Below are 19,313 nucleotides of genomic sequence, written 5' to 3'. Positions count from 1 at the left end.
CCAGACGTGCACAGGAAACCTGGCTCGGGGCTGCAGTGGGCTACTCTGGGACCCACGCCAGGTCTCCATGGCCCCAGACCACTTCTCAGCCTCAGCGCCCTGCTAGTGCACAGTTGGCCCAGAACTTGAAACAAAGGCTCTATTTAGGATCCAACAGAGAGTGGTCTGCAAGCACCCTCCTCTCTAGAGCAATCTCCCAACCCAAAACCTGAATCACATCGTCTCCAACTGCCTGACCCGGGAGGGTAAACTGAGCGCAGTGTCAGAAGTGCAGCAGAGGAAAGGCAGACGGAACACATGCTCATGGTCCCTGCTGGGCCAGGGCCAGCTCACCCCACACCACTTCTCATCTCCAAGCAAAGGCCAGAGCAATTTGTCCATAGGCTGACTTACAGGTCAAACCTGACAAACCTCAACTTTCTAAAGGCTTGCTTTGCAGAGGACCTGAAACTCAGTTGGGTTTAGCAATTCTGTTATATAACCCAAACTTTTGGGGGCCTTTCTTATCTGTTTTGTCCCTTCTTATGCTACATGATAAATCAGGTGTGTTAAAATGCCCTTCAAAAAGTGTTTTAATTAGAATTCTTACTAGTCTAGTTGTAAGTATTAATCAGATAACATGGTCTTTCAGTAAGTGTTTATTGACTATCTATTACATACGAGACAGAGAAATAGGTATGTAATACTGAATATAACCCTGTGACATAGTGCCTCCTTCCAGGCATCTCAGAGGACCTCAGGTTCTCTGTATCATCTGTTTGCGCTTCCACTTCACTGTAAATCGTGCTGGATGGAGTCACTGCACACTCATTCGACTGTGCGCACCCTTGCACTATGAGCAGGGCCTGTGTCTTATTCATGCCTGGACAGTGCATCATGGACACTCAAATGTTTTCTGTGTGAGCAGAATTAAAACTCAGCCTCTGACTCCCTCCATCAGCCATGACCTCTTCTCCCTCCCTTGGTCCTCCAATACCATCACCACTCCACCAGCTTTTAGCAATTGGATGAGCGAAGAAAACCTCTTCTACAACCACGAACCCTGTGCTAGTGGATCTCCTTCTGCAGACTGGTTTCTACATGCTTAACATATTTCTTAGCTAAAAAATTTCATTTAGTTTTTTCTGTATGATGGCTCTAGTAGTGCTTAGTTGTCTTTAACTTCACTCGAAACAGCTTTCCTAGATTGTACTGTGATAGCTGTCACATCAACATGCATTTAAAAACACTTATCAAAATTGGTGAATTTTTGTGCAGTCATTTTAATATTGAAGATGGAAGAATATATGTAACTTTTTTGTATATTATGCTTTATTTTTTCAAGAAAGGTAAAAACACAACTGAAATGCAAAAAATTATTTGTGCAGTGTATGAGAAGGTGCTGTGACTGATGGAACATGTCAAAAGTAGTTTGCAAAGTTTCTTGGTACTATTGACATTTTGGCTAAATAATTCTTTACTGTGGGGCTGTCCCATGCATTGGAAGATGTTTAGCAGCACCCCTGGCCTCTACCTCCTAGAAGCCAATAGTAGGAGATAGCCAACATACTCAAAATAGCCAAATCAATAAAGTTATTGGTGAAAATAAAAAATGCACCTTTTATTTTATGGAAAAAACTAAATGGACTTTTTAGCCAGAACAATATTTTAATCAGTAGTTTTCAAACTGCAAGTTGCTGCCTATTCTCTAACAATCAGATCAATTTAGTGGGTTGCAACTAGCTCCCTTTAAAATATATATATATAATAAAAAACGTATTATATTTTATAAGAATGGGAATTGCTTTATAAAACTTTTGTTTCTATTCTCTATCTACCTGTACTGGATCTCAATGAAAAATATATTTCTGTGGGTCATGGTCAAAGACAAGAAAGTTTTTAAAACATTGGTTTAGATAATGTTTCTTTATCTAGTGTACTCACTATTCACAGAGATTCCTTTACAAATATTACCCAGATGCCGTCTCCCCTTTACATCTGTCATTCAAGTGTAGAAAAAGGACTACTCCAAGCATGTTTATTTTTGTTGTTGTTTTGTTTTAACTCTAAACAACTTGCAGCCTCTTAAATTTAAATTTTCTCTCTTAAAAATATTTTGGCTCTGGAAAGAACTGAAGGGACCCACCCACAACCCTCTGCTTCCCCAGACCCCAAAATCTACACTGCCAGGTTTTTTTATGTAGGTCTGAGTTTATTCGTGCAGTTCTTCGGCGTTGGATCCTTCTGATGTACCTCAGCGGGAGAAAAGGAGGAACTCACTGTGTTGACTTCTGCAATAGGGTCAGTTACTGCACACCCTGCCCTCTAGTTCCTCCAAGGAAAGCAGGTCATTACTGGTTTCATGAGAGTTCGTAACTTTACACCACAGTTGAGACTGTAAGTTCAGGAGAAGGTGACGTCCACTTGCACCAGCCTGGAGCCTGCCCACAGCACAAGCCTCCCTACCTCTTGACCACTCAGGGGGAACACCAAAGTCACTTTCTGTAGCATCCAGGCTTAAGGAGGGGGAGGGGCAGCAACGGGACAGAAGCCTGCATGTGCCAAGGAGGCATCGAAGGAAGCTGGCTGACACTAGAACCGCACTCTCAAAGACAGAAGGTGTCACCAAAACTGTCATTCCAATCATGCACAGGCAGGGAGACCAGAGGCTTGGGAATCAGAAACTTTGAAATTTGAATCCTAGCTCTGCCTGTGGTTCTTTGCTTAATTCTAAGAGGGTTCTGTGTGACACGAGGACAAGAGTTCCTCTTGCCCTCCGACCAAGAACAGTGACTGTGGATTTGAGGTTGGAAAGGCCCTGTGGGCTTGGTGAACAGCGCACCTCCCTGAAAATCTTCCCAGATCAAATCAGCCTTAAGAACCAAGTGGGTGTTGTTCTACCTTCTGCTCTCCTGTGAGCTTGTTTGTTTTGTCTGTCCCTGGGCTTGAAAAGACAGCCAGATAAAGTGCCAGGGAAGAAATCACATGAGGGCTGACAGTACTGTGGGGCCTGAAGGATGGGAAGGAATAAAGTGCCCTCCCACCTTGGTGGCCCACAAGGCAGGGTGCTGTCGGGGCTCCTGCAGGGGTTGCGGATGATGGCCCTCAAGTGTCTCCACTGCCTTTGCAGTTTCAAGTCCCTTCAAATGCTGTTGCTGTGTGAAATCACACAGGACCAAGGTGAAATCAGCCCCAGCCAGTGGGACGTTATGGCCCCCTTTGAACCCACCTGGCGGCAGCATAGCCCAGAGGTGGGGAAAACAGCTCTGGATGCTCTTCCAGCCCTTGGTTCCTGTCTTTATCTGATAAAAAGTTGACTTCTTTTCCATTCATGTTTGTGGGGATCCCGGTTCATTGTTCTGCAGGTATAAGGTACCTGTAGTTGCCTTGTCAGCAGGAATGTCTGCACTGACCCAGATGAGTCCTGTGTTGACCCCCGGCATTGGCAGTCCTGTCCATGTGGCTGTGGTGAGGACGAGCTCCCCCAGGAGGGCTCCATAGGCTGCCTGGGCCTCTTCCAGGAGGGACTTAGCTTCCTCCATCCCAGCAGTCCAGCCGGAGTCCTGCAGCTTGCAGGCATCTCGAACATCAACATGGCCAAAGCCTGGCTGAGGCCTGGCTGCCTGACAATTACTCTAAGCAGCAGGGTTTTGAGAAACATTTTTCTTCACAGAAAGGAAGCGACCATTTTCCTCTTCTCCCTCATTTCCTTCACTGAACTCTGCTATAAACTGAGTTAGTTTGACTCCTTCACCTCCAAAACAAATGGCTTCAGCAGAAAGTACTGGGGACAGGTGTCTGCTGTCCAACTCAGGTCTGTCAAGGAAGCAGAGGCTCCATGCTGTGAACTCCATGGGGACAGGTGCCGTGAACACTGCCTGGTCTTGTCCTGTCCTGGGCTTCCTGTGTGCTGTACAGGAAGGAGGTGTGCAGCTGTATCTCTCACATCTTTAAGGCAAAGTTAACCTGGTCCTGTCCAATAAGGAAACAGACCATTCTGTGTTTCGCCTGTAATTTTTTTTATCCTCGCCCAAGGATATGCTTATTGATTATTAGAGAGAGAGGGAGGGGGAGAGAGAGTTAGAGAAAACAGCGATGTGAGAGAGAAACATTGATCCATTGCCTCCCTTATGTATCCCGACCAGGAATTGAACCTGCAGCCTTTTGGTATATTGGATGACACTTCACCCAGCTGAGCCACTCGGCTAGGGCTTCACCCATAATTTATTAAATTATGAATTTAATAAATTAAAACTCATAGAATTTTTCAAAGAATTTTTCATAGAATTATAAAACTTCATAGAATAATTTATGCCGTCTCAAGCAAGGGAAAGAGTGCCGAACTGGAACTCAGCAGGCCTGGGCTCTTGTCTCAACTCTGACACCAAATAGCAACTGGCCTTGGGAAAGTCATCTAACTTCTCTGTGATTCTGTGTCTTCACCTGTGAAATGGAGGTTGGGCAAAATTATCTCCATTTTCACTTTGCTTCCCAACTCTAACGTTCTGGGGTTTTATGAAAAGTTCTGCACTTTATAATTGAGTTTATAGTCTTTCCCCACTGGCTAAACAAAACTGATTCATTTATTCTTGAGAACATAATGTGATACTAGTCACTGACACCTGTCTTAATCAGGCAGCATTTGTGACACTTTAGGAAACTTCTTTTCCTCATTAGAGACCGCTGAAGTCTCAGACGGTCATTTACAATGTATGTGTGTGACGGGTGTCAGGTGCTAAAGTGGGTGATTCAGATACAGAGAACAGGCCCTTTTGCTGATGGGTCAGCAGCTGGTTGATTATTTCTGGCTGTCCTTTTTGCAGTGGGTTGGTGACCTTAACCCAGAGCCAGGCAGGAAAAACAGACGAACAGAAAGCCTAGGTTACTTCCCAGAACACTGCACCAGTAGTCAGCTATCTGCTTGAAAACAGTTGGGGCCACCTAGGTTCTTTACAACTGGATGTCCCTTACTGGAAAAAAAGCAGGAGTGCATCAGGTTTCAGAGTGCACTCTGAAGCCACCTGACCTGGACTGAATCTCGACTGTGTCAAGTTAGTTGTGTGAACTTGGGCAAGGTGACTAACCCGAACTCCTCATCTCTAAAATGAAGATAACAGAGCCTGCCTCATAGAGTTGCTATACAGATTCGGCGATTTAATTTAGAGCATTTATAAGATTTCCTGGTACATAGTAAGCAGTATCTACATTAGATGATATTATTATTACTTGTCCCAAAATGGCCTGTGGCAATCTGAAGAGAAATATGTCATTCCTAACATCTTTGTGTAAGCATGAGAAGAGCAGGCACCCTCTTACTTGTTTCCTGTGAGTTCTTTCTAAGGGCAGACCACAGCTTAATCCAGCTCATCGAGTTTCCCTGCACTTTCTGGGCCCCTGCCCAGCGACTTCATTAGGCCAGGGAGCTTCTTACCCCTACAGAGGAACCTTAGGAACCCGGTCCCTTCACCTCTTGCCTCCCCATCCCACTGTGGGGCTTCCCCCCTGTAGCTCAGAACCACCAGATTCTTTTCCCTGCTGTCATTGCTGACCTCTGCACTCTGTCCATCACCAGGAACCTCCTCCCTTTCCCCCTCCCCCTCCATGTTGCTGGGGCTAGAGCTGAAAGGAAGCATAAGCAAAGCTCTTATTAGACCTCCATCTTCTTTGGGGCATCTGGGTTGGAACTGAGAGAGCATTTTCTCCTTTTCTACAAATGTTGGTTGGACTCTCTGGGCACCAGTCCTCAGGTTCAGCTTCCCAGGCAGACAAGTTTGTCTAACTTCTCTGTAAAGCAGAAAGTCCACAGGGGCACCACTGACCAGTGTGTTGGCCCAGGATCTTTCTGTGCACAACTGGATGCTCTGTAACATTAGCACCAATCTCGAGAAGCAAGAGCAATGCACAGTTTCTTGGATGCCATCCAAAACGGCCTGCCTCTGAGCCAAAACAGCAACGTATTGTTCCTCAGACCAGGGGTGAGAAATACAAACAAGAGCCTTAACCAGTAACAGCCACAAGCACCAATCAACAGTCATGGTAGAACTCCCAACGGAAAGTCCCATTGGTATTTGCATCCACTCCCAGGAATCATCACCATCATAGTGAGCATCCTACAGAGCATGCACCTACAGTCCCCGGCACATGGTGTTTTGTCTGAGGCTGTACACAGAGCACTGTAGAGAGCAACGACCTCTGCCTTCTAAGAAACTGCAAAGGCTGATGAATATAAAACTACAGCAATGCATGTATTTCCCCAATGGAGCTTGGAATTGGTTATATCTGAAATGCTCTTTAAAAAGAATTAGCCAATGATGTATGTGTGCACGTGTGTGCACACGTGCTCCTGTGTGGGGTAGATGGTGAGGGCAGGTGGCTTCAAGTCGTGACCATGTACACACACTAGTAGAGAATAAGGTGACTACAATGTGTGTGTGCATGTAGTGAAGCAGTGTGATTTTCACTGCACGTAAAGAAGACAAGATCTGCAGACAGACCAGGACTCGGAGAGCTCCTACCCCACTCCCACAAATAGCATCACAAAGAAAGTCTCAGGGTAAGAGTTCATGTTCTTGTCCAGCAAGCATACAGTGAGATTCAAGTACAAATGAAGAATTCGATGAGTTTGCTGAAATGTAATTTTACATTTATATATTATACACAGCACACATGTATTATTTTAGCTAACTGAGAAATGTGATATACATACTTCTCTACCTTATTTACCAAATAGTCAAGAAAGGGCAAAAGTAACATTTCAGACTCATGAAATTTCTGACTGGTGAGTTAAAGTGTTAACTGTTGCCCTGGCCAGGTGGCTCAGTTGGTTAAAGCATCCTCGAATACATTAAAAAAGGTTGCAGGTTCAATTCCTAGTCAGGGCACAGACTTAGGTTGTGGGTTTGATCCCTGGTTGGGACATGTAAGGGAGGCAACCAATCCATGTTTCTCACATTAATGTTTCTCTCTCACATCAATGTTTCTCTCTCTCTTTCTGTCTCTACCCTTTCCCCTCTCTCTCTCAAATCAATAAAGATATCCTTGGGTGAGGATTTTAAATAAACAAATAAAATGTTCACAGTTACACTGTCTACCAGGCACTGTCTACATCGGAGATGTTAAGTCAGTCGCATCACTGGCATCACTAGCCTCAATCTTCTCCTCATTCTTACAGATGCTCTATTTGTTCATACTGCTTATTGTTGTCAAGGTCACATGACCACTAGGCAACAAAGCTGGGATTAGAATACAAGTGTTGAACTCCCAGGCTACCACTTTATCTTTACCACTCACTTTGCCTTTAGCAGATTCAGAGCAAAAGGAATGAAGTAAATGAGCTGGTTGACATCAGGTCTTAACCTCGAAGTGACTTAGTTTTCAAAAGTCTACACTATCTGTACATCCAAAACCAGGGGCAGAGTAAAAGTGAAGGTAGGGTGGAGGGATCACACACATTCAGGCATCAGCATATGGGGCCCCAAGAAGATGTGTCTGCAAATTCCAATGCCAAAACCATGGAATGTAGCAAGAGGAGGGCTGCCAATTCCTCCTGGCAGCCTTTCCCTCACTCTGCCAATCATGGGTAAAACCTAATGCAGCAGCTCCCTACCTAGGCTAGCTCCACAGCAGGCCAACCAGGCACTCGGAGCCCAATCCAGCCTTAGGACCTGGCCAGTGGAATTCTGGTCTTGAGAGTGACCTGTGTTTTTAAGTGGTAGAGAGTTCAGGGTTCCTCAGACTGCATCACACATGGAGAATCAGGGTCTAATGATGTTTCTGTTCTCATCAGACCTCACGTCTTACTGTACTGAGGTCTCCATTAAGACAAACCGTAAGAACCACATGAACAGGGCGGCATTCTGCAAACTCACTCCACTCTCGTGGACCTCTGGGTTTTGCCCAAGAACACACATTCTGAGGAATTCCTCTTGGTATGTTATGTTAAGACTTCAGCCTCAGTCTCGCTTGGGAACTTGTGTCTTCCCCCTGATTTAGCATGGCTCCCTCTAGACAGACACGTCAGTTTGTCTGTCTTGCCTGTGACATTTTCCCAGCATGGGGACCTTGGCTTGTTTCAGCCTGTGCAGTTTGGCAGAATATACAAACTGATCTTTCAGGGGACACTGCTCCGGCAATTCAGCCTCATCAGGAGGCCCAGCCCTCCTGGATATCAGAGGATAGAATTCTCCTGTGCTCTTTTCTGAACAGGATGTCCCTTTATAAAGCTTTTTAGCTTTTCAAACACCAACATTAAAAATCGGGTTACACTTTATTGTGGCAGATATCAAGGACTCACAGGGGCTCTGAGTTTCCAGTTCCAACCTCTGCTGCCCAGACACGATCTCTTCGCCATCTGGGTCAGGTTAGCTACAAAGCACAGTTATTATTCTGGGCTACACAATGTTGGCCCAAACCTACCCAAACACAAGAAATTTTGCTGATTGATTTAGTTATTCTGTTCATATAAATGAATCCAGTGGTACAGCTGTTTCTGATTAGCCAATGTACTGCTGGAGTTATATACAAATAATTTCATAATGAACTCAGCAACTACAAGGACAGAAGAAATGGAATCTAGTCTCACCTCCCAGAAAAACAAGCAGAAGCAACAGGGCAGGGGTTTCCAACGATGTTCCAGGTTTAAATTCCTATCTGCTGTGATTCACTTTTTCCTCTTGATGTAATTCAGCATAACTTACAAATAATGCTCTCAAAGAATCTTTGTCTTCAGACTTTTGGACTTGAGAGGGACACCCAGCTAGCTTTGCAAGCTTAAAACTCCTTTAAAATTCCCCATCTTTGTATGCAATAAGTTTCTGTTTTTCCCATTATAACATTTATATTCCCTGAGACCATTCTTAAATAATATACTTTTAGAAGAAAAAAATAGGATTCAAAGGTCTATATTTACTTTATAATAAATAGAAATCAAATGTTTTTGCTTTATTTCAGTACAGAAGATGAAGCTCAGTGAGCTTAGGTTCAAGGTTTTCTCCTCCAGTTCGAAGACAGGTCACATGTCCATTGGAAAATGAAGGAAAAGACAGGGCATGAATAATTCAGATCTAAAAAGGTAAAGAGAGTGACAAGTGCTCCCTAAAGAAATGATTTGAAACAAAACAGGAAAAAGAGATTAAAAAGTTTATACTTCTAAAATGAATTATGCTACCAAGAATGTGGGCAAACAGATACTTTCAAGTCATGTTAGTTGAACTAAGAATACCATAACTTCTGGAAAGTAATACCACTTTGGGGACTCTGACAGACAGAAGTGAAAAGCTTCTGTACAATACTGTGGTCAACTTCACACACAAGGATATTCAGAGGACTGTTGAAGTAGCACAAAACTGGAAACAATCTGGTTAATTAATCAGCCATGATATAAATTAGTTTTTTTTTTAATTTGGAGAGGATGTTTATAATGTTTTGTTATATTTTAAAAATCTCATGGATATCACAAGATATCTGCACCCTGATGTGTATTGTAGCATTATTTACAATAGCCAAGACATGGAAACAACCCAAGTGCCCATCAACAGATGAGTGGATAAAGATGAGGTATATACACACAATGAAATATTACTCAGCTAAAAGAAAAAAGGAAATCCTGTCATTTGTGACAACATGGATGGATCTTGAGAGCATTAATCTAAGTGAAATAAATGAGACAGAAAACACAAATACTATATGATGTCACACATGGAATCTTAAAAAGCTCAACTCACAGAAACAGAAAGTAGAATGGTGGTTGAGGGGGAGGGTATGCTGGGAGGTGGGGAAATTGGAGATACATATATAGGTCAAATGGTACAAATTTGCATTTAGAATACGAATAAGTTCTAGAGATCTGTTGCACAGCACTGTGATTACAGTTAACAACACTGTATTATATACTTGAAAGTTGCTAAGAGACTATATTTTAAGTGTTCTCACCACAAAAAATATTCTATGACATAAAAGGTGCTAGCTTATGCTATGGTGGCAATACTACTGCAAATAGAAGTATACGAAATCAACACACTGTACACCTGAAACTTACACAGTTATGTCACTTATGCCTCAATAAAATAATCTTGTAGCCTGATACACAGAATGTTTCTATTTTTCATAGAAAAAACTATATATGTGCATATATATTTGTGTGTGTGTGTATATATATATAAAAAAGTTGAGGAAGTATCATGATAATGTTGATTACCTCAAGGAGTTAGAATTTGAGAAAAATAAAAGAAAAATTATTAATTTTTCTTTATATACTTCTTTTTTTGGTCTTATATCAAGTATAGATTACTTCTGTTATCTGAGCAAAATAAAAACTACAATTTAATTTTTTAAAAGAGTCACATTTTCAGTGAAAACAAGGAAGCAAAGATTGGATTACAAAGGCTGAGCACCTGGCTTGGTGGTTAACAAAAGCCTCTTCCTAACTATAAGGGACATGTTCCTTCATCACCGCAGAGTGGAAATGATATACACAAAAATTCTGTATGGAAAGGAAGCTTAAAGTTAACATAATACCATAATAACCCCCACATAGTCCTTTAACCAATTAAGATTTTTTTTTATTTCTCTCAGTTCCTCATCAAAAAGGGGAAAAGGAGGAGGGGGAGAATTATCATGTTTAATTAATAAGGTTCTAGGTCCAACATCTTGTAAAATATCACTCAAGTAAGCCCGAATTTTCCTTTCCTTTTCTTTTTTTCTTCATTTTCCCTCTATCCAGCTTATGCCCAACAACATTCAAACATGGTCGTGTGGTTCCACACCAATTTAACAACAATCTAGTTTTTGAATTTGTCTCAAAAAATGTGAGGCTTTTTAAAAAAAAACAATACTAAAACACTAGGGAAAAGAACAGTGTGGAATTTTACCCACAAAACCTGAGATTATTTAAACTGATACTTTGGCTTATTTCTTTTTTTTTTTAAATTTTATTTATTTTATTTTTAGAGAGGGAAGGGAGGGAGGGAAGGAGGGAGAGGGAGAGAGAGGGAGAGGGAGAGGGAGAGAGAGAAACATCAATGTGCGGTTGCTGGGGGTTATGGCCTGCAACCCAGGAATATACCCTGGCTGGGAATTGAACCTGGGACACTTTGGTTCCCAGCCCGCGCTCAATCCACTGAGCTACGCCAGCCAGGGCCTATTTCTTAAACCATACATAGCAATCAAATTCTGGCTCTAATAGGTAAAAATAGGCACTGCTAAAATAAATTGCTTTACTACTTTTTAAGGTTTTAAAAGGGCTTCAACTACTTTGCCCTTTTCTAGACCCTCAAAAATCAAACTAGAAACTTCAGTGCCATATGAAAACTTGTCTTGGTGTCCCTTAACTTGCCTTCTGGGACCTGGGACGGATGAGTGGATTAGTCAGTCTTCCAGTCTCCCTCCCCTCTGGCCTCTCTCAATCCATCACCAGTGGTCCTTCCTGGAAGTCCCTCCCCCCGCACTCACAGGTGCTGCTTACTGGACTGGGGCCTGTTAACAGCCCATTATCCCCTTTTATATTTCAGGCAGATCTGACTGTCTCTATTTTTAAATATCCATCCCCATAACACAAGACTATTGTGGTTAAGACACTGATCTCACTGTTTACATTTAAAAAAAAAATAGCTATAATACATGTTTCCTCAAGATCTTCTTCAAGGTCTGAAGGCTCTCTACTTTCAAGTTCCGTTCTGCTGTGGATGGGGGCAGGGGGAGGTTCAGGGTCCCCTAAAGTATTATTTGATAATATTATCAACGTTTCAGCATCGCATCACTCTAAGATGTGGCCAGATTTCTCTCTTGGCCCATTCCAGGCCTAAATTCTTCAGTCTATAGATTAAATCTTCTGTGTATGTCTATAAAAAAAAAAATGCTTGGGAGGTTTCAGAAATGGCTTGAGGAGACACACAAGTGGTTGACAAGCATGAAATTCAACCAACTGCCCATTTGGTCTGTGGATGCCAATGAAATGACTATATTTATTCTCTCACTGAATTGGTTGGTTGTTTGACTTGACTCAGTGGGTTGATTGTTTGGGCATCATTAGCAAGAGCTAACAGGTGAGCTGGTGGTCACTGAATTGGCAGTGAGAACTTTAAAGGGTGACTGTAGACAATAATGCACCAGTCTTACATATCCATCCCTTCAGCAGAATGCTATACAGCTGTTAAGAATAGGGTAATAGTATGTTATTATGAGGTAAGGTATACACATTACATACATTTAAAGAAATCAAGTATGCTTACAAGAGGAAAAGTATATTTAAATAATGTAATATCTATTTAAATAATGTTAATATATAGATATATATTTAAATGAGTACATACAGTTTATATAAGAAGAATACAAAACATATAAAAATAAACTGTTTTTGAAGTTGTAAAGGACTCCACTGTCCCAGGAAACAATTTGGCTCTAAATTTTCTATTTTATTCACTGTGTCCTTTCTCCTGCAGACACCTCTTACCTCATAGAACTAAGTATCCTCCAATACAAAGGAGTCTGTGACAGTTTGGGAGGAAGCTAGTGGTCTTCAATTTTGCTTAAACTTCTTTCTCAGGTTGTACATTGCCTCTTAGTCAAAAAAAAAAAAAAAAAAAAAAAGATGGAAACTCCATGGATGGGAGAGTCCCAACCCTCATTTATATGGAAATGAACCAGGCACCAGATACAGGTATTAGGCAGAAGTATCACTTCTTAGGTTCTACATTATAATAATAAGTCCCACCCTTCCCAAAAGAACTCAAAATGCTTTTCTTTAATTATTAGGATTATTGTTACTGTTCAATTTGGAAGATATAAAAATAAACAGCATTTAGAGCTAATTATAGCCCTGGGTGGCTCAGTTGGTGACAGCATTGTCCCCTATACCAGAAAGGTTTCAGGTTCGACTCCCTCGTCAGGGCATATACCTAGGCTGTGGGTTCAATCCCCAGTCAAGGTGCAGACGGGAGGCAACTGATGGAGGTTTCTCTCTCACATTAACGTTTTTTTCTCTCTCTTTCTCTCCCTTCCTCTCTCTCTAAAAGAGGGGTGTCAAATTCATTTTCACTGGGGGCCACATCAGCCTCACAGTTGCCTTTAAAGGACGGAATGTAATTTTAGGACTGTATAAATGTAACTACTCCTTAATAGTTAAGCGAGAGGTCAGTGCTGCTGCCAGGTAGAAACAAGGTGCCGGGCCGGATAAAACAAGGTGGAGGGCCGGATTCAGCCTTCTGTTTGCCACCTGTGCCCTAAAATCAACAACAATAATAAAGCTAATTATATATGTGAATAAAAAATAATGTCATATGTTACATACCAATGATGGTGAAGGACTACCCTTAGGATGAAATCTGTTTCCTAGCATCTTCAGAAACCAGATACTCTTCTGTAAAACATTAAAATCCACTTTGCCTTCGTGAAAAATTCACTGATCTCAGATCAGTGTGATCTACCACTCTCAGACCAGAGTGGCAGTAGGAAACTGCCATTCGATAAACATTAATTGAGACCCTCCTATATAAAAATCTATTGTTTTTGAAGAAATACAAAAGTGATTTTTGTAAGTTATTGCTTTGAGAGAGTTTATAAACTAATGAAGGAGAAGGACACATACACGTAAGTCCAGTACAGGACAGAGTGGATTCCAAGCCCCAGGTGACGCGCAAACAAACAGCTATGGGAATTTACCAGGAAAGGCAGGAATCAGCTCGTGCAGAAGAGGGCATTTTGCTCTTCTAAAGAAGCAGGTTTTTATAATGCAAGCCATGTTGAATCAAAGCTACCAAACTAGTGAAATTTGTGGGCGATGGTATCTCTTGTTTATTTTAGCTATACTTTCCTTTTATTTTTAGCAAAGTCTATTATTTTTCTTCCCAACAAGTATTCATGGCCAGGGTGAAGAACCTATAGGATGCAACATTAAGTGAAAAAAATGGCTGTGTGGGGAGAAGAAAGGGCAAGTAAGCAAAGGCACACAGGGGAACAAAAGAGTCCCCTACATGAAGAGTAGTATACACCACCACTGAAGGGGAAATTAGGGTTAAGTTAGGAATCAGACTGCCCCAGATTTGAATACTAGCTCTGTGACTGCCTTGTGTGACTATAAATGATTCAATTAAATGACAAATAGTAAGTGGTAATGTTATAGGAAAAAAAGAAGGAAAAGAGAGAGTGAGTGGAAGGGAAGAAAAGGGAGACTTTTTAAAGCTTGCCAGATCATAGAAAGGTTTAAAATTCCAATTCACTCAAATTAATATAACTAGGAGATAAAAGAGAATGAAAAAGAAAAAACTGAGTTACACTGGGAATATGGCTTATTGGATGAGAAAAAAATATATCCATAGTAAGCAATGCTAAAATACTAAATTTGTATAACATCATAGCAACATTTACTAAAGCTTCTAAACTAACGAAAATTGGAAGTAATTGTGTGTCCTATGTATTTTAGCTATGTTCTTCTTTTATTGAGTATTAGCAAAGTTAGTTTACAACTAATCTGAAGACTAATAGCGAGCATGCTTCCCTGGAATCACAGTTCCCTGACCCCTGGCTAAGAGAGAACACAAGAGCAGTGGTATGTCCACTCCATGGGCTTAGGTGCTATATCTGTGACCAAAGCGGTTTGACCTGAGACAAGCAGTCCTACTGGTCACCCCATATTGATGATGGTCACTGCACGATGGCCACAGTGTGTTACCCTGGCACTTCCTGGTGCCAAAGGGCCAGGAAAGTAGCATGTCATTGGTTTCCAGCCTTGTATCTGCCCTGACAATCTCAGTAGAGTAGGCTCCACTGGGGAAGCCAATACCAAAGGCTGGGAGCCCCGAAAACTGAGATTCTGTTCTGTGAGACTCCTTCTTAGATGTTAAGAGAACACTTGAGGCGACTGGTATGCGACTCTCAATAGACTACAAACAGCTAAGGGATTGTTGAAAATGTTACTTTATATAAAAAGCAGTTCCTGTGTTTAGGCTCTTTGTATTTCTATATGAAAAAAGGAACATCAACCGCGTTTTGCACAAACTAACACTGACGATGATGATAACAGCCCACAGATACTGAACCGCAGCACTACCTTGGACAATCTGCTAAGTGATCCACATGTGTGATTCATCCCACGTTCAGAACAAGGCAGATTTTAAAGGTAAAGAAACAGAGGTCACAGAACTTATAAATGACAGAGTTGGGACGGGAAACAAGGCCTGTCCGAATGCCTGTCACATGCTTCCACCTTGAGGGACCCCCGCCCAAGGCAGCACGTCAGCCTCACCTGGGGGCTTTAAAAACCTAGACTCTTGGGCCTCACACCAGCCTAACTGAATCAAACCTTTATAAGCTTCTAGTCATACAGACGGCTAAGGACCAGCATACTTCAATACTGGTTAAAGTGTGTTGGGCAGAATAGCATTACCCAGCTAATTGAAGGTATTCTGGGGGCTTCAGTGAGCCTAGAGTTTTTATTATTCCAAAGTATACAAGAGCCAGGGTTAATTACTTTGACAAATGTTGGGCTGGGCAGTACGGTGAGGCTGAGGGAGGAAGTGTTCGCTCATCACAGAGAGGTGGGGCCTGACCTGTTCCCCAGTCGGGGCAGGGAAGGTGAAGCATGAAGCACACTTGCCTATTAACCTTCCTCTGCCTGGCACGTAGTACACACTTAATAAATACTTGTTAAATGGATCAACAAATGGGTAAAGGACTGACACCTTCTGGCTGGAAGTAATTTCACTCTCCTCTAAATTCCCTGTATTTGATCTGTACCGTTTTTTTTAACCTTATTTACTATATTCTGTCTTGCATTCCTTCTGTTTAAAACCATGTCTCATTTCTACCAGAAGGTAAGCATTCAGGGTCAAACTTCACCTCTCTCCGAGCTAGCTTTCCCCCTCTACCCTTAGGACAGAGCACAGCAATGACCCCTAGCAGGGACCCTCAATGCTGGATGAGTATCTGGCTTGATTCCAACTGTGACCTGATTCACATATGTGAGTCCTGGCTATTCACAAGGAAAAGCCCTCCAAACCTCCCAGCACTGCAGCACAATTGTGGGTTGCTGGGACACAGTGGCAGAGAGACCTCTGCAAGGAAATCACTAGAATTTGGTAGAGCTCATTGGAGCGCAGGCTCCAGGAAGACCACGGCTCTGAGAGACAGAATACGAAATCTCAGGTGCTTAAAATCGAAAGCAACAGATAAAGGCACATTGGTTTTGTTCTTCTGATGTGCATTGTGGAAACCATAAATGTTCCTAAAATTACAACCTGAAATATCAAAGACAGTGACACAGAACCAGTTCCGAATACTTGCCACAAAAGGGGGCTCGTCCAGCTAGAGCACCTGAGACGGGCATACAAGCTTCTCTTCACTGCCCGCATTCCACCACTTTAGCTCCTTATCCCTCTCGTGTCTTGGAGCCACATGCTATATGGTGCTGGGTATTCCCTAACGCCTTGTGCTGTGCTGCTTTTGGCCGTTGCACACCCCATTTTCTCACACCTTGTAATGAAGAGCGAGCCAAGACTATCAACCCCATTTCTTGGAGGAGATAAATGAGGCTCAGGATGCACAATATAACTAAGGGGACCAGAAGGTGGTACCCAGTAGGCACTTTGTGAAATGAACAAATGAAAGAAGACATGAATCTCTCCAGCTGGAAGTAATTTCATTGTCTCTAAATGTCCCAGAATTTGATCATACCTTGCTGACAAAACGTTTTCCTTTTCATTACAAACACCTAAAAGAGTTTATGTGCTTCTCAGGAAGCCAAATTGAAGGCAGGGGTTGGGTGGGTCCCAAGTAAAAAGATGATGTCATTAAAATGTTTTAATAACATCTGCAGAGTCTAGTCTGCATACCTCCATTCAATGGTAATGAATGGGTTTCCTACAGGCGGCTGTGGATTTAGTCCCTGAGAAACTTAACCTTGTGGGATGGCATGCAGGTAAAGATACACAGCAAGAACAGACAGCCGTGTTTTGAGCACTATAAAGAGGAATTAAGATGAAAAATGCTGATATAGGGCTCCCTCACCTCAAGAAGTAAAAATGTGATTTATAAAAACTTCAATAGGAAATTTCTTGAAATTAATTTATCCATTATTAGAAAAATACAGTCTTGAAAAGGAAAAATATGCCAATGACTCAAAATGAAGCTACAGTGCTGTTCGACATTGCCGTTGGAAACTGGCAACATAAAACCCACCCAGGGCCGGCCTCTGGCCAGGGGCTCCGAGGCTGCATCGCCTGGAGTCGGGGGTTACACGCGGTCAGCGACTGGGAGTGGCATCCAGTGACTACCCAGGGGACAATAGTGACACACAATTTTCAGAAAAAGGTATCGAGGCACCCAATCACTGCGGACAACTTGAGAGGCTTCCCGGAGAACTGAGATAAGGCCAGGAGCCGGGACCAGGAGGGACTCGCCCCTCAGGGACTACCCAGGACCTTGTAGCCGTCTTCACACAGACACACCCTTTGTTAATCTCAAGTAGTTCAACCTCACCAGCAGTTGAAGATCTGGCCACCGCCCCCACCCACCTCGCCCCGAGTGGGGCAGCTGGTTCCTCTTACACTTGTAACTTTGTTTTTAACTGTTGTTTTTTTTTGGGGGGGGGGGGGTTGTTTGTTTGTTTGTTTGTTTTGAGAGAGTGAGAGAGAAGGAAAGAAAGAAGGAAAGAGGAAGGAAGGAAGGAAGGAAGGAAGGAAGGAAGGAAGGAAGGAAGGAAGGAAGGAAGGAAGGAAGGAAGGATTATGTTAATACTATAGAAAAAACTAGGGAGAAGGAGACTGAAGTCAAGCTGTGCGGATAGCTCAGAAGAAGCCCTCCCTGGTCGGGGAAAAAGTGCTGACCGGGACTGGAAGTGCCTCTACGGTGAACAGATGCAGCTAACGCGCGCGTCCACAAGGACCACAGAGCGAGCATCAGTCTTGGGACAACCGCGGGAGGCTAGTTGGGGAAACCGAGTTACGGGATGGGTGTGATTCCCCGGCTAAAAAGGTGAGGCGGTTTCCTGGCATGAACTGGCCCCCGGGATGCCCGAAAGTCCCCACCCGGCCGAGCTGGGGGGGTGTAGATGCAGCCCCGCGCGTTTCCGAGAAACCCCCGCCGGGATTAAGCACGGCAACGAATGGGTCCCGAGCGCCCCGGGCGGCCCTGGGGTCGACGCGGACCAGGGACGCGCCCAGCCCGGGAAGCGCCGCGTCCGGAGCTTCGCCCTCCACGGCCGCTTCCCTCCCTGTCTGCCGGACGGGCGGGTCGCGCAGGCCGCGGGGCCCGGAGACGCGCCCCTCCCGAGGCCACGCGCCCGCAGCCCGCAGCGGATGCAGCTCCCGCAGCCCCGACAGCCCGGCTGCACCACCAGCCCCGCGCCCCCCCCCCCCGCCCCCGGTGCCAAGTCGCGGTTCCGAGCCCAACCCGTCCTGGCGTCCCGGGCGGGCGCGAGGGTCTCCGCGGTCGCTGCCTGGAGACCCCGGAAACCTGTGGCGCCCGAGGAGGCGGCGCGTCCCTTACCGCGCAGCGACTCCAGGAGGCTCCAGGGCCCCGCGACGCGCCGGGCATTTTTTTCTGGGAAACTTCTCCCAGGTCTGTGGGGCTGAGCCGCCCGGCAGGAAAAGCGCTCAGCGCCGGGAGGCTGCGACCATCCGGGAACTTCGCGGAGAAGTAAACCCTCCCCTCTCGGCTCCGGGTCCCCCCCGCCCCCTGCGGCCCCGCCACATGTGGACGCGCCGCGAGGCCGCCGCTGGCCCTCGGCCCTCGGCTCGGGGCGCTGAGCCAGCCCGGCTCGGCTCTGAGGCGGAACGCCCCGCAGCCCGGGGTGCCCCCCGCCCCCAGAGGAGCGTGGCGGGCCTGAGGTTAGAGGGTGGGGGTGTATGTGAGGGGACACGGCGGCTTTCGCAGAGGAGAGAGGAACTGGAAGGGGTGTCCAACCCTGGACCCTTTCCCCCAAAGATCGCATCCTTTCCAGCTTCTCGCTGCTGGGGCCCCCCTCCCCCACCCGTAGGGAACGCTTTTTCCCATTGCCTTCTCAACTCAAAAGAGAAGGTCCAGCCTTGAGTTACCGTAAATTCAAGTTGACTTTACTGAATTTTAAAATGGAGTGGAACCCACTGTTAACTTAAATAAAAGATGACAGTAAGAGGCAACAAACATTTATTGGCGATCCAAAAGAATAGCTATTTGGGAAGCACTGATTTGAGTAGAAACAAACCCAGATAGTGTTTCCCTTGCGGGTGAAGGCAGTGGGTTTTTATGAGAAAGGGAAGGGGAATAATTACCTGAATAGAAGGGAGGAACTTTTATTGGTGTTAATAAGTCAAGGAAAGAATTTCAATAGATGCAAATAGGCTAAGTCATTCTTTAGCTATACG

General features: G+C 44.2%; 1 protein-coding gene across 1 annotated transcript in view; it reads right to left on the bottom strand.

The window, feature by feature from the left end:
• WIPF1 (WAS/WASL interacting protein family member 1) overlaps nt 1–18,629 on the bottom strand; it is a 120,857-nt gene extending 102,228 nt beyond the window's left edge. The window contains exon 1 of the mRNA XM_028509837.2: nt 18,457–18,629. The gene's annotated coding sequence lies outside the window, so the exon portion shown is untranslated. The remainder of the gene's footprint in view (nt 1–18,456) is intronic.
• Nucleotides 18,630–19,313: the final 684 nt, after the last annotated feature.

Source organism: Phyllostomus discolor, chromosome 4, assembly GCF_004126475.2.
Source record: "Phyllostomus discolor isolate MPI-MPIP mPhyDis1 chromosome 4, mPhyDis1.pri.v3, whole genome shotgun sequence".
Lineage (NCBI taxonomy): Eukaryota > Metazoa > Chordata > Mammalia > Chiroptera > Phyllostomidae > Phyllostomus > Phyllostomus discolor.
This window is presented reverse-complemented; position numbering and strand designations above follow the sequence as displayed.